General features: G+C 37.3%; 1 pseudogene; it reads left to right on the top strand.

The window, feature by feature from the left end:
* Window positions 1-17198: 17198 nt before the first annotated feature.
* Window positions 17199-18994, top strand: LOC115994211 (annotated as a pseudogene).
* The last annotated feature ends 6709 nt before the right edge of the window (window positions 18995-25703 follow it).

Raw genomic sequence — 25703 nt, forward strand, 5'->3', positions numbered from 1 at the left:
CACGCCCTTTGTAGACACCGCATTTTTCACCCCTTACAATTCAAGCCTCCGTTCACCAATGATGTTAAATTTTAAGACTCAAGGTTGGTTTATGGCCCAATCAGAAGTTAAATTGACTTGAGGAGTGTTAAAATGAAAAATTTAACTTTCAATGAGCAAATAAATCTATTTTTGAAAAATAAGTCCAAAGGAAACCCTCGCTATACGCACACAAGAATCAGCCTGCACACACGATTTTCTGCATGCGTACGCAGGCCTGATCTTGTGCACACATAGCGATTTCCAGAAACTATATAAGGCAAGTTTTCTGCATTTATGTTGAGGTTTGGAACGAATCCGACATTGTTTGGGAGTTGTTCCAAACCTTTTTTTTCACACTATATGTAGCCTTTCATGATTTGACTGAGGGTAATGATCAAAAATCAAGTTTGAAGAGCTTTTCTTTGAGGTATTAGTTCAAACTTTGCTTTTTTTCCTTTTCTTTTCTTTTTTATGCTTTTAATCCTTCTGTTTGTCTTGTTTTTTTGTTGAAATATGCTTTAACATGTTTATCTAGCTTAGGTTTACGGTTTTTGTATGTTTAAAATGCATGTTAGGGTGTTAGATTTAGTGTTTTAAGCTTGGTTGTGTTTTTAGGGTTTCTGGTCGGAAACTTGCACATGCAGGCTTGATTATGCTCATGTAGGGAAGTTCATGCGTGTGCATGAACTTGTCCAGAAACCCTAATTTTTATTTGTTTGTTTTTGCTTCTATTTTCACATGTTTGTTTTGTTTAGCTTCCTTTTCCATGTTTTTATGCTTCCAACTTCTATGTTTCACATGTTTAATTGCTTGTTTGCTGTCGCATGTTAGAATTAGGGTTTTATGGTTTCAATGCTATGAACATGCATTCACATGCTCATGCATAATGCAATAAGTGCTAAGTTGTTGCAAGGTAAGTAAAGGTAAGTCATGCATTTGTAATGTTCACACATTTGTGATATGATCTTGCTTTGATGATAGAGATGAATATGCTTGTTTGGTTGAGTTATGCTTAATCACATGTTTGCTTGGATCTTTTCTTATGTTTGTGTTTTTGCCTTGGTTTAATGTTACATGTTGCTGCCTTGAATATGATATGATGCCATGCTAGATGAATGCTAAGATGATGTGATGAGATGTATGTTAGGGTATGCTATGATGTAATATGATTTGTGATGAAGCATACTTAGATGTATGATTAGGGTGTGATGTGATGATGCCTTGTTAGATGTATGGTAGGCTTTGTTTGTGAGCATGATAGATGTATGGTTAGGGATGTTTGATGCCATGATTGATTGTCAGATGTATGTTACTGTGTGTGTGAGTTAGATAACAATGTTGAGTGTGCCTTTAATAGGGTTAAGACATAAGATACAATGATGGGAAGTCAATCTTAGGGTTAGGCGGTTTTGGGTGCTTAACACTTTCCTAAGACTGTATCTTAACTCTGAACCCATATCTCTGCTAGTAAGATCAAAAGGTTCTTACTTGAGAGGATGCTATATATATGGTTCTTAGGCCATTGCAAAAATTAGGTGGCGACTCCCCCAGTGGCGACTCCAGGAATTTTTCTCAGGGTGTTCCTTAAAAAATATAAATTACACAATCTAATAAAAAGAGAAATTCATATATTGACGACAACAACAATAATAAAAAAAATACGCAAATACATAAAATTTACAATTGTCTTTTAAGAGTTTTTATATTTTGAAATTGTTGTATAATAGTCTTATTATCAATGCTACAAGCTACATCTCATTCAATATACACAACCAAGCAATCATTTGTCCACTAATCTCTCATTCAATTGCCCAGTTCATTCTTTATATATTTCATTGTTGAAAAACTTTTTTCTACTGTTACTACTGCAACAGAAAGGGTCAAAACTAACTATAATGTATTGGTTAATTAAATTATTAATTATTGGTGTTTAGTTGCTTTATTTTTTATTTTTGCTAACTACTAAAATATCAATCCAACTGGAAACATGGCCACCGTATGATCAGACTTTCATTCTTACGTGGCACAATCAAACAACATCAGCACAATTAGTACCTTTTAGAGCCGGCAATTTGCCTCTCTCTGTGAATTCCACAACGATAGCATCAATCAAAGCAAAGCAAAGGACTTTAACCCAACACAATAAAAAACGACACAACAACAAAACCAAAATATGGTATCTACGCTCTGTTCCAGATCCAGAGCAACCTCGTCCTTCTCCACCCTCCTCTCTTCCTCAACATTACAATGCCGTTTACCCCTAGTCGGTGCTGCGTTTTGCGTGCTAAGCTTTGGCCTCTCCAATCTCTGCCTCTCTTTTTCTCCCAAAATGGGTTGTGCTCAGTGATGAGGTTTCAGGCGGAGGCGTAAGGCGTTGTCGTTGATGTGGTTTTTTTCTTTAGGTTAGGTATGGTTTCTGAGTTTAGGTTTTGCTTTAGCTTTACCATTTGATGATTGATGAATCGGTGGACGCGTATTCGTATTGGGTTTTGGTTGGTTTTTTATTTTATTTTTGAGAATACGTTTGGGTTGGGCTGTTGGTATTTAGTTAATAATTATTTTGATTTAAAAATCTGGTTAGGGTTGATTCTGTTTAGGATTGATGTTGGGATTTTTTTTGGGGTTTGCTCTGCTACAATTTTTTTTAGTTCAAAATTTGTTTGGCATAAAAATTTTAAGGGTGTTCCTGATTTTTCTTGAGGGTGTTCCTTTTTTTTTTTTTTTTTTAAGAGTAAACAAAAAAAAAAATTTAAATTTTTATATATAAAATTTTGTTTTTTTTAAGGTCAGGGTGTTCCTGGGAACACCCTGGCCTCAACGTGGCGTTGCCATTGGACTCCCCCCTCCCCCCCCCCCCCCTTTATGTCCACACCCCAAACCCAATCTATTTCACATTTTGGTCCAAAGAGAAGAGAACAGTGAGACCTCAAAAATTTCACATGCCTAACAAAAGAGAAATCCTTACAAAAGGAGTTCAAAGGCAAGCGAAGGAGAAATCCCAACAAAAGGAGTTCAGAGAATACTTTATGTCATTAATAAAGGAATTCAACAGATCTCAAAGTAAAGAACAGTACCGTTTGGTTCATTGGGGGGACATGGTAGATTTAGCATACCAATACCATCCTCATCATCAGCCAAGACATACAAAATTGTCCACTCCAGCTTAGTTGCAAACCTACAAGCCCTACCCACACCAACAGTACCCATACCTTATTGAGTAAAAATCCCATAAAAGCAAACATTTGAGTTGGAGATAAAAGAGTTTAATAGAGGGCTCTAATCGTAACCATCCAAAGAAGTCAATTGCAACTCAATTCCCTTCTTTCATGTCCTAAATCTCTCCAAGCGTTAGCTTGTTTGGCATTGTTTAAGTATATCTACTAAATGTGTTTTCAAGATTCACGTTCTCCTCTTTGGACCAAAACATGTAGCAAATTGGGGATGGGGCCATGGGCGTGATTGATTTAGGGATTTCGATCCCAACGTGAAACCTTTATTAATCTAGTTTATATATATATATATATATATATATATATATATATATATATGGGGATAAGGGCCCAAGATCATGGATTGGGCCTTGGGCTTTGTTCGAGAACATTGAAAGGTCCAAGGAGGAACAAATAGTTATTAGGGGTTCCAATTTAAAGTCTCATAAGTAATGAACGAATGGAGCTCAAGTATCTATTCTAGCAATTAGAATGACTCTCCAGAAAGCTCCAATGATAGGGACGTGCCTCTTGAACATACGAGAAGGAAGGAAACCCAAAAATATCTAAGGAAAAGCTACTACCACCGCATTAAATGCATTGCAGCTACTTTTCTAGTCGCATTTATGTGGAGAAGACCTCTAAACAGTGCTGCCTTAGTTACCACAACTCACAGAAAGCTAAAGAGGGTGTTAAATGGGACAGGCCCTCAAGTAAGGGCTCAGACGATCAATAAGTGTAGGATCAAGATAATCCTAAGGGAGCTATATAATGTGAAAGACCCTTCATGAGAAAAGGATTGGAAGAAAAGGAGAAAAAATATTGTAACAATCTAAATTGTCTTTGTATCCAATTGTGATCAATCTATACAAGGGTGACCTCTTCGGATTGAAAGTCCATTGATATCAGATCATTTTATTTGTGTTTGATTGATATTTAACTCAATACTAGCCGTTGTCTAACTCATTAGGGCCTAATTCTTTGACCCACTCTCTACAAATTTGTTGTACTGGGTTCATTGGACCAAAATCCCATACATCTTGGGCTTGTGCCGTAAATCGTGTCCTTACAATTGGCGACGTCTATGGGGAGAACTGGTGTGATAGTGAGTACGACGTCTAAATATGGTAGGATCAGGTCCTCATCAAAAAGAATCCATGGGTTCTAGACGATAGGATGATTTCCTTAACCTTGAACGCAAGTGAGATCGAGAAAGTAGCGCACACACCACACATGCTAGTAAAAGTCATTCTCGGGTTGGGAGTCATGTGTCTCAAGAAAAGAATGAAAGAGCCATGCAAAGGGAAATTGACGATTTAAAGAAGAAGTTGCGCCATGCACAACGGAAACGAACCCCTTCCAGTTCTGATGTCTCCTCCAATGATGAAGAGGATGCTAGTTATAGGTAAAGGTCAAGAACTCCACCAAGCGAGTCTTTCTCCTACAATGAAGAGCACCACCACAGGCAAAAATACAAGAGCCCCCCTTGTAAAGGCTTGGGAAACAACGCTATGAGCAAGGCGTTGAATTAAATCTCCAAATCACCTTTCACACGTAAGATAGAGAGGGCAAAACTTCCTCGGCGGTTCCATCAGCCCACGTTCACCATTTACAATGGTCGAACGAACTCTGTAGAACATGTGAGCTAGTTTAACCAGAGGATGGTTGTCCACTCTAAGGACGAGGCTTTGATGTGCAAAGTATTTCCTTCTAGTTTCGGACCTGTGGCGATGAGATGGTTTGATGGTTTGAGAGCCAATTCCATAAACTCCTTTAAGGAACTCACCCAGGCCGTTGGCTCTCGTTTTATCACGTGTAGTAGGGTACCTCGACCCTTGAATTCACTATTGTCCTTGTCCATGTGAGAAGGAGAGACCTTGAAAACGTACTCGGATAGATACTGAGAGATGTATAATGAGATAGATGGTGGCTTTGATGACGTGGCCATCAACAACTTTTAAGGTCGACCTCCCGGCCGAGCACGATTTAAGGAAGTCACTGACTGGCAAACCTGTTACCAGTATGATCCAACTCATGGACCGGATTGATAAATACAAGAGGGTGGAGGAGGACCAACAGCAAGAGAAAGGTACAGCAAAGGTTATCCCTCAGGAGATGAGGGATTTCAGGTCGAATCAATTTAATAATAACTGACCTTGGAGAGATTTTGTTGGACAGTCAGGGTTTGCTAACACCCAGGCAGTTAATGCAGTATTCCGAGAACTGGTGCATTAGGTTCTGGAGAAGATTAAGAACGTGCTGTTCTTAATTTAATGAGGGATTTCAGGTCGAATCAATTTAATAATAACCAACCTTGGAGAGATTTTGTTGGATAGTCAGGGTTTGCTAACACCTAGGCAGTTAATGCAGTATTCCGAGAACTGGTGCATCAGGTTCTGGAGAAGATTAAGAACGTGCTGTTCTTCAAATGACCAAACAAGATAGTTGGAAACCCCATGAGGCACAACCAGAGCCATTATTGCCAATACCATTAGGACCAGGAGCACACTACAGAAGACTACAGGAATTTGTGGGACCATCTGGACTAGTTGGTTCGAGAAGGGGAGTTGAAGCATCTGCTGCACCATTCCAGTAGCCAAGCGGAGCAAACAGGTTCGGACCCCTAGAAAGATGCTTATTCAAAACCTCCTCTGGGAACGATCAATGTCATCTTTGCTGCTCTTGGTAGGACCGGTTCTCGTCCCTTCAGAGTGATGTCTGTGGCTCGGCTACCCACCGAAGACAACAATTCGGAGCCAAAAAGAGCCAGGAAAGAAGCCCCACAAGTTATGGGCTTCTCGGACGAAGATAAGATCGGAACCATCCAACCCCATGACGATGCTCTAGTGGCCATACTCTGGATAAAGGGATATGATGTGAAGAGAGTTTTGGTATACCAGGGCAGTGCTGTCGAGATAATGTACCCTGACCTGTACAAGGGGCTGAATTTGAAACCTGAGGACCTAACGGCGTATGATTCCCCTCTAGTAAGTTTCGAGGGGAAGACTGTTACTCCAAAAGGTCAGATTAGATTACCCATACAGACCGGTTCGGATGTGGTGGAAGTGGATTTCATTGTGGTGGACACTTACTCACCCTACACAACTATTATTGTTAGACCTTGGCTTCATGCCTTAGGAGCCATCTCTTCTACCCTACACCATAAGGTGAAATATTCGTCGGAGGGCTAGGTTAAAGAGATTGTGGGGAGTCAGTCCATGGCTAGGCAGTGCATGGTGGCTGCCATTTTACATCGGCCCAATACTGAGTCATTGGCCTTTGCTAAAAGGGGCTTATAGCAATCAAAAACTCTAGTATTGTCAGATAATAGATTAACCGAGGAAGCGAAGTGCGAAGATCTAGAAAAGGTTATTGTTAACGATGATCCGGAGAAGTTCTTTCAGGTCGGCTCCCAGCTACCTCCCCAAGAGAGGGAAGAGCTAATTGAGGTGGTGCCTGAGCATGGTGGCGAAGAGCAAGATGGTGCCTGAGCATGTGGGAGATCTCAGAAACATTTTTGAAATTTTGAGGAAGCAAAGGACAACAATTAAAATTTGAAAAACTATCTCATTGTTTGATTGTATGAAATTTAGTCATATAATACTCCAAGTAATGGAGTTGAACACATTGTTGTTGATAAGTGCAGAATAAATTGTCCAAAGTCAAATGACATCGTCCAGACGCAACCTTTAATACCAACACAAACAGTTAGATATCGACATTTAAAGCCAGGCCAAAATTGGGAATTAACACTAGTTTTCAAACAATATAATTAGTAGGCACTGTTTTTAAACTATATTTTTTACTAGCATCTCGAGTCTGAAAGACTCAATTTAGGCCTATAAATCGAGTCTCAAAGACTCGGTTTCCATGGTTTGATCACGTCTGATGTGGTGCTTTTTCCACGTGGCGACCACTTGGAAATCGAGTCTCTAAGACTCGATTTATAAGCCAACCCTACTAAACAAGTAAAATCCTGCATCTTTAGCCTCCTTATCATCAGAGAAGAGAGAGAGAGAGAGAGAGAGAGAGAGAGAGAGAGCTCTAGAGGCAATGTCTGCGAAGAAGCCAAAGATCGAGAACGAAGAAGTTGTGTCTTGATGCAAAGATCGAAAGCTCTAAAGGCAATGTCTGTGTGCAATGCCTTTGCCGCCACGCACTCTTCTTACGCCACGTATCTCAAGAACACCGGTGCCGCCCTCAGCGACTACGCTTACAGCGAGGTTTCTCACCACCACCACCACTTGCATTTGGCCCCTTCTTTTTCTGCTGATTCTCGTCCTCATCTTCCTCCACCGCTCATTGTCCCTTTATCTTTTGCCTCCACCACTTTTGCGCCTCCTCCACCTCCACCCATTATTGACAGTCCGACTTTTAAGGTCATGGGTTTCTGGATTTTCTTGCAGAGAACCCCGATCAACAAGCCAAATGGGTCGTGGGTTTTGGGGTTTTTATTTTTTTAATCTAGATTTTAGGTGGTTGTTAGGGGTGGATTTGGTTGGATTTATGCTGAATTGTTGGATTAATGCTTAGATTTGTGGGTTGATAGTGGCTGGTCTGTGCTTGTATTTAATGGTGGCTAATCTGTGTTTGTGTTTTGTACTCCAAACACTTGTGAAAATCTTTTCAGTCAAATACAAATCGAGTCTTAGAGACTCGATTTTCAGGTGGAAAAAATGCCACATCAGACGTGATCAGACCATGAAAATCGAGTCTTTGAGACTCGATTTCTAGGCCCTAAATCGAGTCTCTTAGACTCGAGATGCTAGTAAAAATTATAGTTTGAAAACCACGTCTACTAATTATATTGTTTGAAAACCAGTGTTAATTTCCAATTTTGGCCTTTAAAGCCAAGATCTATAGTTTCTCCCAGCAATAGACAAATAAATAGTCATTGCCACAATTAATGAGATAGATGTTACACTAATCTTATAAGTGCACACCATTTATGGGAGTTAACAACCAAACGGCTACAAAGGCTCTCATATAAAAGGAAACACCACTCCACATAGAAAGGTATGATTTACATGGCTTACAATTATACTACCTTGACAAAGGCATCAGAGGGCCCTTGGTCAACACCCACCAGTGTTCAAGCCATAACCTATTAGTTGTTCTCTTATGTAGGATTCATCCATCGAATCTTGAGCCTGGCTAGACGAAGAAATCTAACTATAGATTTTCACTTTAGCAATGGTAGTACGATTTTTGTGTGTCGGACTTATAGAGGTAATTTTGTGTTGATAACACAAGAAAGTTGGAGCTAACAAATCCTTCTGTACTGGTGTAGGAGAAAAGCGTTTTTAAATAGTTCTTTGCGGCACCACCGCACACCCTTGATGCGATGGTCACTCCACAAGTATAAGTGCTTGTGGGGTGTGGGGGCAAGGGTCGGGGTTTAACTCTCTAGGAGGGAGTTTCACACATATATACACTTAGATTAGGCTAGAGTAGAATTTCTATCTTGTATTAAAAAAAAATAAAAAAGTTCTTTGAGGTGATAAGAACATTTTTTAAAAAAGAACCACAACTTTGGAACCGATTTTCGTTTAGGCCAATTTATTTTTTTATTATTATTATTTATTTTTTCATTTAAAGACTTAGGTGATAGTAAACTATAAAATATGTAATCTTACATAATTAATTAGGGTAAATTACACCTTTTCACCCTAAACCCCAATTATACTAAGAAACGTATGATCAACCTCTCAATTTTAAAAATACATTAAACTTAACCCTTTGTAATCTATTTTATCAACTCTAATGAAATTTAGTATTAAAAGACCAATTTACCTCTTAGTTGTTTGTTTTAGAAAAATGGGTAAATTGATCTTTAAATGTTAAATCCCGTTAGACTCAACACCAAAACAAACAACAAGGGAGGCATTAAAACTAAGTTCTAACTCTGGGGGATTAATCATGTGTTTTGATTGTTAAGCGTTAAGTAGAATTGGGGTGGTTTCTCAACCAAAAAAAAAAAAAAAAGTAAAATTGGGGCAAGAGTTTAGGGTGAAAAAAAAATGTAAATTTTCTCATTAATTACAAGTAAATGTGAAATTAATAACTACTCTTTCAAAATTTTGGGTGTTAACTTTGTATTCAAAATCTAAATTAAAAAAAATTAAGATTTTTTTTTTGGTTGATAATTTGATAGTTGGGAATTTGAATACTAGATGTTTTCATTAAAAACCCTAAGAGATACCAACTAGTTAAGTTACAAAGTTCTTAGTAGATAAAACTTAAGATTCAATGTTTACCATTCAAAAAAAAAAAAGAAAAAGAAAAAAAGATTCAGCATTTAATGTATTATCTTTTGTACAAAATAAATGACAACATAATATTCCATATGAAGCTTTATTAAGAACAAACATGTTTACGTTACGCAGAAGACGAGTTAAGTCTATCAAAAGTTTTTTATTTTATAAATAAATCTTTTTTCTTTATGTTGCATACGATCTTGACTCAAGAGAGTCAATTTCATATTGGAAGCTATTTCGGTTTGATTAAGGAAATGAAATATTTCAATATCAATTGATACCAATGTATGAAATATTTATGTAAGTTAGCATAAAATTTAAAATCCACATATTTTATAAAACTAAATATCATTTTAAGTACATTTACCAATATATAAGCTTAAATAACATGTTTTGAAAAAAAATTAAAATTTTAAAAATTTTAATTGTACTGGCCAAAATGCCTGAAATATGTCATGTACAGCCGATACAATTCGGTATTTTTTGGGTACATTTTAGAGGAGTATTGGTACTAGTTTAATGGCCAGTACAATATATTTTCCCATACAACCGATATGATATTGACTTCCTTCACTTGATTTCGTCTTAAAGAAGGTACAAAGAATAACATGAATGGCAAAATGTTAATCCAAACGTGGCAAGGAAGACTTAAGCCTATTTGTTTTGTGATGGATTATAGTTGTTTTAAGTGTTATTTTATATATAAAAAATAGTGTTCCTTTCTTTTAAACATCTATTTACTTTTTGAATAAACATTAGGTCAAGCTGTGGCATAAAACACAGGTTTTATGCCAGCCAATAGACCTTCACCACGTCACCTTTTGTATTCTCATCACTTAAATCAGATTTAAGAGAAACAGAATAGAACGATTTCATAAAAAATAAAAAATAAAAGGTTCACGCCATTTTATCTGCTTCACCTTTGCTTCCTTCATGCCGTGTCGTCTGCAAAACAAAAATTGGAAACATAAAATGCCATTACAATCTGGTTTCATGATTTTTTTTAACAGTTCTCATACAGATTTTGTTGATAATGATATATTGGTTTCCTGCCACGATTATATCCCTTCTGATTTTGCTACCCCTCTCAATAACAAAATAAATAAATATAAAAAAGAGAAGAAGAAAAGAAAAATTGCATATATATAAAGAGACAAGTGTAATCGATCTGGCTCTAATCAAATCTGTACACAACAACGAGTTTTTATTAAACAAAAGTAGGAGCAAAGAAAATAAATAGAAGTATCAGAAGAATGAAGATTATATACACCCCAGTAAAATTGAAGAACAAAAAAAGATGATGATTATTGAAAACGAGACATGCATCATCAGCTAGTTCTTCTGGTACTTGTCTCTGATCAAATGAAGACCCACAACGATTCCTTCCTTAGCTTTCTTCACGCCAGTTGATGCAATAGCTTTAGTTTTCCCTAACTCATCGCCAATCTTCTTCGAATATGTAGCCTTTGAACTCTTATTGGTCTCAGGAACTGGGTCTTGGCTATCATGGTGTGAAGGAGAGGACATGACATGAAGGAAGCAGAGGTGAAGTAGATCCAAACCAAATGGCGTGAAACTTTTTTTTTTTAAAAAAAAAAAAAAAATCGTTTTGTTCTGTTTCTCTAAATCTGATTTAAGTGATGAGAATACAAAAGGTGACGTGGTGAAGGTCTATTGGCTGGCGTAAAACTTGTGTTTTACGCCACAGCCTGACCTAATGTTTACTCTTATTTTTTTCATATATAACAATGATGTAAGGGAGTAGCAAATGGGGTTAAATGACAAATGTATTATATATTACTCATTTACTTTCTATTGTTACATCTAGCTACCACGTACATCATGAATAAGATATTTAGTAAAATAGTTGATAGAGCGATAAATTTTTTGAATAGAATGAGTAGAGAACATTGAATTTGTTTTATTTGGTGTAATTGATTTTTAGTGTGTTTATGAAGGGCGAAATTTGGGATTCAATTCATACCTCCTTCTGTTCCTACCTCAAAATATTAATTAGTGTTGGGAAATTTAGACCCCGATTGATAGAATTAACAAGTTTTAAACCCAAGTTGTTAATTAGATTTATTATGAATAAATCTTGTTAAAACAAACAAACATCAATATTATGTCAGTATCATGCACAACGAAATAGTAAATAAGACAAGATATAATGACCCAAGAAAACCAATGAAACAAATTAGTTTCAGATCCACTATAATAAAGAGAAGTTTCAGATCTAGTACAAAACTTTTGTCCCTAGACTCTACAATCCCCGAAAATGAACTTACAACAAAAACCTTCTACCACAGTAAAAACCTTCTACCGCTTCAAAACCTCTAAACTATTCAATATATGAACGCCACCCTTTTGCACGGATCCCCATACGTGACTAACCAATGATGCACAACTCTTAGTACATGACTAACTCACCAACTTGAAGAAGATTGTTGGCTGCAGAGTTCTTCACTTCATCAATAATGAAAATCAATAAGTACTTGGTTACAAAACCTTAAGGCGCAAAAGACACAGTAACTTCTTGTAGAGAGAATGAGGCACTCGGTTACTTTTTGCATGTGTTCTCCTTGTATTCTCTTATGTGACGACCTTTAAAATAAGTTTTATATATGTTTAGGGTTGTGAGAAAAGAAACCCTACACATACATGTTGGCATGGGCCAAAAATTAGATCTGAAAATTCTGATTTCGTAAATCTTGATAGATATTTCTATCGAGCTTCTGTCGAGAATTTGTCCATGGCTTCTATCCAGCTTTAATGAACAACTTTTCTTCACTTGTTTCTTGGTCCAATCTTCATGGCTTTAATACTTGGCTTGAACAACATATTTTTTGAAGTATTAAACCCATCCTAGATCAATCCAATTACAAGTAAAATGTGTTTTGTCAAAAGATTAGCCAAGTTGCAATAACATATATTCTAACAAGTTCCACATATGTCCTAACAATTAACTAACTGAAAAACCATATAATGTAACAGGTACCACAATAATTGGCTTGGGTAGTTTGGTTTAATTAGTTTATATTGACCAACGAGCGATAATAAACTGCTTTTTTTTTTTTTTTTTTTTTTTTTTTTTTTTTTTTTTTTTTTTTTTTTTTTGGGTTTCATTTGAAGCATGCAATGCTAGTTAGTGCTTGTGAACTCTTATTGTTGACAAGCACTAGTTGTCAATGTTGGAAAAAAAAAAAAAACTATTTCTGCAGGAAAAAAAAGACTATTAATATAACAATAATTTTCTCCTTTTTATTTTTTTTCCTTGGGTGCAATGGAAAAATTTCTCTTTTTTTCTTGGGTGCAAATTTAATGGGTAATTCACATCGATTTGCCAAACACAATAACCAATATAAACTGAAAAAATCCAGCATCAATCCCCTATTAAGATATTTATTTTTTTATATAGAAAACCCTAAAATGAGAATGGAAAGACTGTGAGATCTAACTCAGTAAAAACTTGCACCATAAAATAATGACAATCTTCTCTTCAACAACACACCAAAAAAAGAGAGAGTCAATAATTGATTGTTTGTGGTTAGTTAAAGGAGAATTTCTTAGTTGCTGGACGATATTATGTGCTCAATATTCTTTTCGAGTTTATTTGGCTTCTGTACAACTTTTTTGAAGTATAATTCTAATTTTGAGCCACCTTATTAATAAGCTCTTCCAAACAAGCACATGGCATCCTTTATATCCAATAATTGCTGGTACAACTTGCAACCAAATTAATTGTTAGTTTTTTTAGACCCCTGTAAACTTAGATTATTTAACCTAATTTAAAGCCAAGTAATTACTTAGTTCAATTAAACAGATCTAGGTTAAACAAATATCAATCATATCACATAAAGCGAAAAAGTAAATGTTGGATTAAGATTAGCTTAACCCTAGTTAATTAATTCAATTACTCAAGTTGATTAATTAGGTTAAATTGCATGCAAATCGTGAAGGCATCAACAAATCACCAATTAAACTAAATGCAGCAGAAATTAAATTGACATGGTGATTTGTTGACAAATGGAGACAAAAACCCCACCAGGTGATTTTAAGGTCATCACTCCCAAGAATCTACTAATCAACAATTAAGTGATTACAAGTATAAGGAATCTTAACACTACCTTGGTCTATCTTGAAATACCAACTTACAGTTGAACCCTTACTCCAATACCCAATTGGACTTGATCTTATAGTAGCTTTCTTTCCTTTGATGCATAAATCTCCAATCTGTGAATAACCCTTTTACATAGATTCTAGTACGTGACTAACTCCAGCAACTTGAATGGATGTTTTTGGCTGTAAAGTTCTTCATTTCATTAATAATGAAGATTAGGAAGCACTTAGTTACAAAACCCTATGATGTACAAATACAGTAGCTTCTCACAGAGAAAAATAAACTCTTGGTCTCTGTATCCGTGTGTGACGGCTCTTAAAATAAGCCTTATATATGTCTAGGGTTGAGAGAAAAGAAACCCTAAACAAATACATAAGCTTGGGCCAAATTTCAGAACTGGAAATTTGAAAATTGTAATTCTCGATAGATCAAGCTTCTATCGAGCCACTGTTGAGCTACTCATTTATTCTCAATAGTAGTATTTGTTGAGCTATCTGTTGAGACTTAATGAAACAGCTTTTCTTTACTTGTTTCTTGGATCAATCTTCATGTTTTTAATACGAACACTTGATATACTTGAACAACATATTTCTTGATGTATTAAACCCAACTCAGATCTACCTAATTACAGGAAAAGTACATTTTGTCAAATGATTAGCCAATTACATAAAATATGACCCTAACAGTAAAGAACACAAGCATTATGATGACCCAAGAAAACTAATAAAACTGTCCATTTTCAAGTTAAAAAACCTGTGAAGGATTTAACCTAAACAATCCACAAGGCAACAATTCACTAATAGAATGTAAGTTTTACAATAGGCATAACCCTAAATCTAATGCCATCTTTTTTAGTATTTACTCATGTGACCATACGCAGTTTTGAATCTATGGACTCTTCTATTATGAATTTGTTGCACAGAAACACTCATGTTTGTGACTTTGAGAACCCACTCAAAGGTTTAGATTATCAGTAGTAGTTGATTTTGTTGAAGCAACTTATCTCCATCTGTACTTGTGTTTGCTTTTCTTTTCGGTAGATATATGCTTGTTGAGTTAGAAGGTTACAAAACCTCTCAAATCTTATAGGAGTAACTCACAAGTCTTGAAAAATGTGTATTAGGGTTTTGCTTATATACCTAGTAGTGTTGGTCTCAAACCTTAAATGTTTCGCGGGCTTTTGGACCTGATTTAAAATCTACAGACATCGCAATTCGATCGGTTGAACTGATCTCTCAATCAATCGAGCTTAGCAGTTTCTAGATTCTTCTTTCTGCAGCTTATATGTTCTTGAATCTTGATTTATATCAACTTGAGCAATATCTAAAACTGTTCTAAGACATAAATATCTTATACTAGACACATTATTGTACTCGGTTTGCTAACATACATAAAATTAGAACCTAAACATTTAATTCTAAATATTTAGAACCTAAAAAAATGAGCTTACTCAATTTAAATTCAACAATTCTTGCTGGTGGAGAAAGTCTATGGACAAATTTTATGATAGAATTCTAAAATGGTCAACTACGAGTGGTGGAAAAAATGTAGTAAGTTTAGTGAAAGTGATTGTCCACCACTCACATCAACAACATCATCATCAAGTTGTGGCAAATGGTGTGGAACTGTAGCAATAGCAGTAGCCTTTAGGGAAAGGAAACAACAATTCCATCAATGATTCATGTGGCTAAGGCAAGGAAGAGGAAGATTTTTGGGCTTGCATCTAAAGTGCTTCACACACCCTCAAAAGATAATCTCACACGTTCGGTGTTAGTAGGGCACAAGCGGTGGTTCAATACGACGTAACTTTACAACAAATAGAAGCCATAACACATAACAAAATGATAACTTACATAGATAAATTCCAACTTGAGATATAGTCCTCTGTAATCATGCTGATAATTCAATTTAGCAGGTTTCATAGGTGTTGTTTTGGTCCAAGGGGTTCAGAAAATCAGGCTTAATCAACAAAGTACTTAAATAATGACTAAACCAGATCACCGTACGTGTAAGATCCTAGCAAAAACAAATTTTAAGGTTGATCTTTCTAGAAATACAACAATAAAATCTTTGATCCTTATTGTGAAAAAAAAAAAAAAAAAAAAGATCTTAAGAACACCCAGTCTAGCTACAAACACCACAAAAAAAGAGTCTATTGCGACGCTTCAAAACTGCTGCTAAAACTGTCTTTAGCAGGAGTTTCTATTGTGGCGGTTGAACCGCCACAATTAGAGGGTCGCCTACCTCTCCAAAAATACTTTTTCTACCTAAGCTTTTGAACATTCGAAGCAACAAATTTTGAGTTTGAGGGTGTTTTTGTGTATGTGGTAGTACAATACTACTCTCTCTGTCTCTCTTCTTCATCCTGCTGTATTTATGACTAATAAAGATTTGAAGTATTCTTTTGTCTATTTTTCCCTTTTGTGAGCTGGTGCCCTTGAATCTACCTCGGAACATCTGCCTTTATTTGACAAGTAAAGTGAGTTTTGGACTTCTCTCTTTCTATTTTTTAAAACCTAGGTTGATCAACAAATATCCATTTTATTTTTTTTTCTAAAAATAAATTCTGACATTTTTGCGACTCCACTAGGGAGTCAAGAGGTCGATGTTGAAGGGATCAGGACAAGGAATGAATAAGCGAAAATATAAAATATAAAATAAAAATAAAACTCTTGGTAACAAGAAGGTGAAGCTCCCTTGTGATGCCCCTCTCTTAACCCAAGATTTTTTTCGCTCTGCCTAGCATTTGGAGACAACAAATTATGAACCATCTTACCAAACCCATAAGCATGTGTTGCAAAAGCCATAAATGCTGTTTGGTTCACGGTCCAGTCATAGTGTCATCTTCCATGTGCAGCACGAAAAGAGTAATGCTATATATGTGCGCCCTTGGTAGAAAGGGAACATAAGAACATAACGAGTGCATTTACTAATATATAAAAGGTCATAGTAACATATGTCCTTAGGGCAATTGTTAATAAACTATAATAGGAAAGTTTTGACATTCACTTTTATGAGAAATATAAAAAGTTGTCAATAATATTTATTGTTTTATCATTCTCCTTATAAAAAGAAAAGAAAAAAATGCATTTAATTTTCGATGTGTGTTATCATGTTGGTTTGAAACCCAAACCGTCATCTAGATTAATTGGCAGCTGTGAAAATTTATAAATGTTTACTCTATATATCCAAAACCCCAATAGCATAGTGTGAGCTAGAAGTACGGTTGGAAACCCCATAGCTGTTTTACTTTGCTTCTTTCTTCAATATTATTCACTTGGAAACTTTTACAAAGAGATACTGTTGGTCATGAATGTGCAGGGCATTGAATGTTTTACACGATTACAGCCTATCCCATAAATTGTTCCACACAACTTGACTGAAAAGCTTATATAGCTTATGCTTACCTTCTTTACATTAAAACTTCCAACGATATAAGTATCATATTCTTTTCCTTTTGATTGGCCTTCTAACTGAGTTTTCTTGGCTTCTTTTAATCATTACGTTTTTTCAATAGCTTCTCTTGCCTCTTATAGGCACAATCCCCAAGTTCCAAACTGCAAAGGCATATTTAGATTTATATTGTTTGTAATGGCTTTCATCTTGAACAGACAAATCATTGGTGGGATTGTGCCTGCATTGTTGACAGTCTCAATACTAGTGGAAATATGCTTCGCAAAAAATGTTCCTGGTATTTTTGTTTTCGGGGATTCCTTGGTTGATGTTGGAAATAATAACTACATTTTGTCACTTGCCAAGGCTAATTATATCCCTAATGGGATTGATTTTGGAATGGCAACAGGCCGATTCACAAATGGAAGAACAACTGTTGACATTATAGGCAAGTGCTAATTGTCCTGTACTTTGCATGCCTAGTTCTATTTTGCATAAAGTAGAGGCTATTAAAGTATACGCAAATGTGAATAGTATTTAATTCATCAAAATTTTCTCACCAGGTCAGGAATTCGGTGTTAAAGACTACCTGCCTCCTTACTTGGCTCCCACTACAGCAGGATCTGTGATTCTGCAGGGTGTCAATTATGCTTCTGCTGGAGGTGGAATTCTTAATTACACTGGAAAGATCTTGGTAAGGTTTCTGCTAACATGTATAATTTTTTTCCCAAGTAAGCACTATAAACATTGAAGTTCCAATGGTTATGAAGACTTCTATTTTGCTTGACGTACAAACAACCATTCTCATCAGCATTTCAACGATGTTGTGAATCACTGAACAAGATCAAGTTGTATACTTTCAAGTAAATTAATCTGCTTTACCCGTGCAATATTTACCCTATCTTGGATAACTATGATTTTCAAAGTCATTTTTGACAGCATTTCAGTACGTATATTGTGTTAGATGTAAAACAATCTATAGGTTTACATAAACAAGTAAATTTGTACATAGGGAGATCGAATCAACATGGATGCACAAATAGACAATTTTGCAAACAGCAGGCAAGACATAATCTCAAACATTGAAGCTCCTGCAGCACTACCATTGTTAGGAAAAGCAATCTTCTTTGTTATGATGGGCTCAAATGATTTCATCAATAACTACCTGACACCTGTCATCTCTGCTGCTGAGCAGAAGTTGATCACCCCAGAAGTATTTGTTGGCACCATGATTTCAAGATTCAGACTACAACTTACGGTAATCTTTTAGTAACCTATTATGTTAAAGCCACATTTCCTACTGTAAAAGTTAAACTGAAATGTTATTGATTCTGTTACCAGAGGCTTTAAAATTTGGGTGCTAGGAAGATTATTGTGGCAAATGTTGGACCTATAGGGTGTATACCTTATGTAAGGGATACCAATCCAGCTGCAGGGGACAACTGTGTTAGTTTGGCAAATCAGTTGGCTCAATTATTCAATGCTGAGCTGAAAAGCCTTATCATAGACCTCAGTGCGAATCTTCAGGAATCAAAATTTGCCTATGCAGATGTTCATAGAATCGTAGAAGATATCCTGCAAAACTACATATCCTATGGTGAGTATGCTCTAGGTTTTACTGCCAGTTCACACAGGATAGGTCATAGGAGTATCTTAATTATCACGCTCATTTAAATTTATGATTTCCTAACAAATTAAGCTTTTGGTATAAGTAAAAGAATTTTGAACCATGTCTTCATTCTAAAGAGAGCTTCATGTTTAACTTAACAGGTTTTGAAAATGCGAATTCCTCATGCTGCAATCTTGCTGGGCGCTTTGGGGGTTTGATTCCATGTGGTCCTCTCTCAAAAGTTTGTAGTGACAGATTCAAGTATGTGTTTTGGGATATGGCTCATCCTACTGAAGCTGCTAATTTTCTCATTGCAAGGCGTCTCATTGATGGTGACACCAATGACATTACACCTATGAACCTTAGGCAATTTGCTCGATTGTGACCCAAAGTCTAACGATTGTAACCAGATGCGTTCGAAGATTGATTTGAGAAAAAGTTAGTAGGAGATTAGTACTCTTTTAATGACAATAACTGGTGTAATTAATTCGTAAGAATAAATAGAGGTACTCCAAGAATAGTGACAATGAAGCTTACGGAAACCACATAATATTTGAGTAGGTATGTTGTACACTGTTCTAGTTTTCTCACTATCATATTATTCTTAGCGATGTGTTGGATGTAGTAATGAAGGAATACGTTTCATTTCTATGACTAACACCAGTAGTCAGTAGTTCATCGAATTTGTTGACGGCATTCGTAGAAAAATATGTTCTTGGTAGACGACATTATTATAAGGTGAAGTTGGCCTTCAACTTCATTCAGTTAAGGGGGTTAAGTGAAATTGGTGTGATAGTTTAGGGTGAAAAATTGTAATTTGCCTAATTAGTTACAAGTAAATGTGAAACTAATAACTATTTTTTCAAAATTTTGAGAGTTAACTTTGGATCCAAAATCTAAATTAAAAAAAAAAAAAAAAAAAAAAAATTTGTTGTTGATAATTCGATAGTTGAGAGTTGGGAGATTTGAACCCTGAATATTTCCGTTAAAAACACAATGAGATGCCAACAAGTTGAGTTTACCATTTACTTAAGTTTCAACATTTACCATTCAAAAAAAAAAAAAAAAAAAAAAGATTCAACATTAAATGTATTATGTTTTGTGCAAAATAAATGACAACATAATCCATGTGAAACTTTATTAAGAACAAATCTATTTACTTTACGTAGTAGATGAGTTAAATTTAACAAAATCTTTTTTGAAAATAAATTAAAAAATAACTTTCTTCTTTATGTAGCATATGAGCTTGACTTCGTCTTAAAGAAGGTACGAAGAATAACAAGAAAGACAAAGGTTAAGGCCAAAATGGGCATTTGCCCATTTCGTCTAAAAGATATAGCAAAATGCTTCAGTTCTAAAACTATCTAGGAAAATGTCTCTGTTTTGAAACTCGAATTTTGAAAATTGAGTTTCAATGTAAAACTCGATTCGATGAAAATCAAGTTATTTGGAAAAATTCACATACTTGAGTTCCATTAATTTTTATTTTTTATAAGTTTGATTGCCTATAACTCGATTTTCTAAAAATCGAGTTACAATGTAAAACTTGATTTTTAGAAAATCGAGTTTCAAAATAAGGGTATTTTGCTACATTTTTTGGGTGAAAGGGGCAAAAGCCCATTTTTGCCCAAAGGTAAATCCAAAATGTGGCAAGGAAGACTTGAGCAGTTAAGCCTGTTTTGTGATGGATTACAATTTTGAAGCATGCAAAACTATATGGTGCTTGTGAAATTCCTAGGGGGAAAGAAAACACATACATGCTCACATGCAAAATTAAAAATAAAAATATACTGTAGCTGCTGTAACAAACTCTTTTTGTTGACAAGTAGGGATGACAATTTTGTCATGTGATGATAAATATTATAATGGTAAATTTTTCATACTCTAAAACACTACTATTAAACAAACATATCAATGCTAACTTATTTTATTCTCTCCAACATGGCTTTCTGCCTTTATTTTGTTGTTTGTTATACTATGAGGTTTTAGTTTCTGTTGTGATATTCTCTTGTTAAACACTTCGATAATATTATTCAATTTTTGCTAAAAATTAGTTTGATATATATATATTTTATTAATGAAGGATGTTTATTTTTATTTTTTTTAAATTGTAATAGTTGTGGAAAATTAACAAAAAAGTAGAGTTTTAAGGGATGGGGTGAGGATGTAGGAAGAAAATTTTTCTCGTCATGCAAGTTGGGGGCAAAGACCACATCCTTCAGCCTCGCTCCGCCCTTTTGCCATCCCTATAGACAAGCACTAGTTGTCAATGTTGAAAAATAAACTGTTTTCTATCCCCCCCCCCCCCAAAAAAAGTAGTTCTAGTACTACATAAAATACTATAATTTTTTTTAAAAAAGAAGCCTCAAGTAAAAAGATGGACTGTGAGTTCACTGAGAGAGAAAGAACGAGAGAGGAAGAAGACGAGCTTCAACGGAGCACTAAGAAAGTCAAGGAGTCCACGGGCGCCCCTGAGTTTGGCTCACCACCTTCCTACAGGGACAAACTCGTGGGTGAGATTCCGGGTGCTTTTGCCCAGGCTTTTAATCTTAGCACTAGTAATGAAGGTTTTTCGGCTGAACCGGTGGATTTGGGAAATGCTATGAAGGGTATGATAGCTGTGACACTTAATCCAGATACGAGGAAGGCCATTCAGGCAAGATGGACACACGCCATTATCGTTAAAGTCTTTGGACGGACAATGGGTTTCCACTTCCTCCATGCAAAGGTTAGGAACCTTTGGAAACCGGTGGGTAGACTGGACTGTGTTGATTTAGGCAAAGCTTACTTTCTAATCAGGTTTGGCCTCGTTGAAGACTACGATAACGTTATTAAAGGGGGACCGTGGTTTGTGGGTGGGCATTCCTCACCATCAGAGCGTGGGAACCAAATTTCCGGCCTTCCAACGCCACATGCAATCTTGTTGCAGTGTGGTTGAGATTATCGGAGCTCCCTTTTGAGTTCTACGACCCGGGGGTTCTCAAAGAAATCGGTAGTGCCATTGGTCCTGTGCTTTAGGTTGACTCACACACGACGACGGAGGCCAGAGGGAGGTATGCACGAATCTGTGTGCAAGTGGACTTGAGTAAACCTCTTATTAGGAGCATCCTGCTTGAAGGTACGATTCAGGAAATCCAATATGAGGGTATTAATACATTGTGCTTCTCCTGTGGTCGCGTAGGACACCGGAAAGAGGGGTGTCCCTATTCTGTTAAGACAAACGCTTCTACCCCCACGTCGGAGCAGGAGAGCATGCCTGGGGAAGAGGAAGTTGACGTGATGGCAAGTAACAACTTCCAAAAGGCGGGAACTAGTAATGCGAATTTGAAAGATGAGTATGGCCCCTGGGTTCTTGTCAGACGGGAGAAAGTAGGACCAAAAGGTAGTATTTCACGTAATCCTAATAAAAAAGCTAATGTGGGCAATGTACATGGGTCTGACCATCAGACTGAAGGTATTGGTTCTCATGTGACTTCATTTAGTCCAAAAAATAATGCTAGAGGAGCCCGTGAACCTGTGGATGGTCTAAGGAGTAAGGGCAATTTTGGCAACACGAAACAAACCTTGAATAGTGGGGTTAAGACAAGTCCCATCACGTCTGAAAATGCCTTACCCTAGGCACCTTTGCTTACCCTGCTACAGAAGCAAACTCCTCCCTCAAATTTTTTGTTTAGTTCAAAAAGCTCAGATCAGGCCTCAATTGCTCTTGACCAACCTAAGTGGACTGAGTTTGGCAGACCGTCTTCACAGAACCGCCAAACGCGCACTGCTCCTGCAACTAAGGCCCAAGTAAGAGCTAATGGAAACAAAGCCAAGGCAGGAATGGGCAATCCTCCGAAAAGGGAAAATCATGGCTCTTTCTCCATCTCTAATGGCACAAGTAAGAGCAAGCCCAACCATGATTTGGGGATGGTTCGACTTGGAAGAAATGAAGGCGTGGCGTCTCATCTTTCCCTTAACATCGGAGAGCAGAAGGCTGAGGTACCTACCACTATCGGACCCGGCTTGGCTGGAGTGGGAAAACCCTTAGTGGATATTCCCCTCAGACAGACCATCGGTAGCAGAAGTGAAAATATTCAATTGGAGAGCCCTATCGCCGCTTTTGTTGGCGCAACGCTTGAGTGAATTGGGTGTAGAGGAAAATGGTGTGGGAAGGAGAATATGGATACCCAGAACAATGGCGGTGAGGTGCTGGGGAAACGAAGTATCAAAGGCCTTGGTCCTGATAGACCCATCAATGTCGAGGTTCAGTCTGATGCTATGCTCGAGGGAGAAGAATATAGGGATTTTAGAGCATGTGGCGACCTTTGCAAAAGGGGTAGATTGGCCCAGAAAGTTGCTGAGGGAAGTGGGATGGAGATTATTGAGCACTGCGGAGGCTCAAACCCAGCTTGATGTCAGTAACCTTTATCCAATAATTAGTCCAATAAAGATCATTCTCTGGAATTGTAGAGGGGCTTTAAACCCTCGTTTTCATACGGTTTTGATGGAGCTGATTAATGCTCACTCTCCCTCCATTGTGATTGTCACTGAGACTAGAGTAGGAGGGGAAAGAGCAACAGAGATTACTAGTAGGCTTCCTTTTGACGGAGCTTTGCACGCGGATACAGTTGGCTACTCTGGCGGCATTTGGGTTTTATGGAACTCGGACAAAGTGGAGGTTACTCACATTGCAAAAACTGAGCAAGAAATCCACGTTGAAGTTAAGGTACGCCCCTCCAACCTTTCCTGGGTTCTTTCTTCTATTTATGCTAGCCCTAGATTAGAGGAAATGAAATTGCTGTGGAAAAATTTATCTTCTGTTGCACTCCTCCATCGTCTTCCCTGGCTGATGATGGGGGATTTCAACGAGTTACTTTCCTGTAATGATAAACTTGGTGGTAACCCTCTCAACCCTAGACGTGTATAGATGTTTAAAGACTGCCTTGATTCATGTGGGATGGTGGATTTGGGCTTTCATGGACCTAAATTTACCTGGGTAAATAAGAGGGAGGTGGGTCATTTCATCCAAGAAAGGCTTGATAGAGGATTTGCCAATATTGAGTGGAGGGATTTGTATCCTGAGGCTGCTGTGTATCATCTAGCCCGTACTCATTAGGATCATTGCCCTGTTCTTCTCAACCTTGATCCCCCCCCCCCTCTTCTTACCTCTCTCGACCTTTCCGCTTTCAACCTGTTTGGATGTCTCATCCCCTGTTTCCAAAGGTTGTTAGTGATTCCTGGGAGCAAGACAGGGCTTTGAAGGGTAACATTGAGAGTTTTACTAAGGATGTGATTGTATGGAATAAAGATGTTTTTGGTAACATTTTCCATAGGAAGAATCGGATGGAGGCAAGACTTAGAGGTATCCAAGCCAGCCTTGCTGATGGACCTAGTGATTATCTTTTGACTCTTGAGGAAGTGCTCAGAAAGGAGTACTTGGGGATTCTTCAGCAAGAGGAGGAGTTTTGGTCAATTAAATCCAGACTCAATTGGCTTATTCAAGGTGATAGAAACACCAAGTTCTTTCACTCATCTGCTCGGATCAGAAGAAAAAGGAACAGAATTGCTTGTTTAATGGATAATCAGGGCAACTGGGTTCATGAGGAAGGGGAGGTGGCTAGCTTGGTTAGGAAAGGGTTTTATGATCTTTTCTCTACAAGTGATGTGAGCGTGCAAAGAAGCATCTGGAATATCCCTTCCTGGCCTTGTTTTTTAAATGAGGAGGAGGCAAATGGGCTAACCTTGGGGGTGTCTATGCCAGAAGTTAAGGATGGTCTTTGGTGTCTCAAACCCCTCAAAGCCCCGGGGCCTGATGGCATCCATGCAGGGTTTTTCCAATCCTTCTGGAGCATAGTGGGTAATTCTGTCTTTGATGAAGTGAGGAAAGCCTTTAGGGACTCTACCATCCCCCCACATCTCAATGAAACTTTAATCACCCTCATCCCAAAATGCCCGGGGGCAGATTGCTTGAACTCTTTTAGGCCGATTAGTCTCTGCAATACGGTTTACAAAGTAGTTACAAAGATTATAGTTAAAAGACTTAGACCACTGCTTCCTAAACTTATTTCTCCCCTTCAAACAGCTTTTGTTCCGGGAAGAATGGGTTTGGATAACATGATCATAACCCAGGAGATTATTCACACTATGAGTCTTAAGAAGGGGAGGGCAGGCTTTATGGCCATAAAAATTGATCTGGAAAAAGCTTACGACAGGTTGGAGTGACACTTCTTAAGGGATGTTCTTAATCTTTATTGACTGCCTTCCTGCCTTATTGATCTCATTATGAGCTGTGTCTCTAGCTCATCTATTTCTATCCTCTTCAATGGTGGCAAATTGGAACCGTTCCAGCCTTCGAGGGGTATTAGGCAAGGCGACCCTTTATCTCCATACTTATTCATCATGTGTATGGAGGTTTTGGGGTTCCTTATAAATGGGAAATGTGAGGAAAAGTTATGGGACCCGGTGAAAGCCTCAAGGAACGGACCAGCCTTCTCGTATCTTTTCTTTGCTGATAATCTTGTGCTTTCTACAAAGGCTGATTTGAAAAATTGCACGAATATTAGAGAAACCTTAGATTCCTTCTGTGATCTCTCAGGCTTGAAGGTCAACCTAAGAAAATCTAAGGTGTTTTTCTCTCCCAATGTGGATATAGACCAGCGTAGCGAGCTCAGTGATGTGCTTGGTTTCAGCTCCACCCCTAACCTAGGAAAATATTTGGGGTTTCCCCTCAAACACTCGGGTGCAACCTCCCAAGATTTCAACTTTGTCATTGAACGGGTTCAAAACAAACTCCAAGGTTGGAAAGCTAAGCTTTTGTCTATGGCTGGGCGGGTTGTTTTATCTCAAGCAATCTTTTCTGCCACCCCAGCCTATGTTATGCAAGGCTGCATTCTCCCTCAAAGAGTTCTTAGTAGCATTGACAAGATTATTCAGAATTTTGTGTGGGGGTCTACTGATGAGGTTAAGAAGATGCATATGGTGAGTTGGAAAAAAATCACAAAACCAAAAGCAAGGGGTGGCCTTGGAGTCCATGATGCGAAAGGTAGAAATGTGTCCCTTGCTGCCAAGCTCTGTTGGAGGATGGATCAATCCACCAATGCAAAGTGGGCAGA

The sequence above is a fragment of the Quercus lobata genome, chromosome 6 (genome assembly GCF_001633185.2).
Source record: "Quercus lobata isolate SW786 chromosome 6, ValleyOak3.0 Primary Assembly, whole genome shotgun sequence".
In the NCBI taxonomy this organism is placed as follows: Eukaryota; Viridiplantae; Streptophyta; class Magnoliopsida; order Fagales; family Fagaceae; genus Quercus; species Quercus lobata.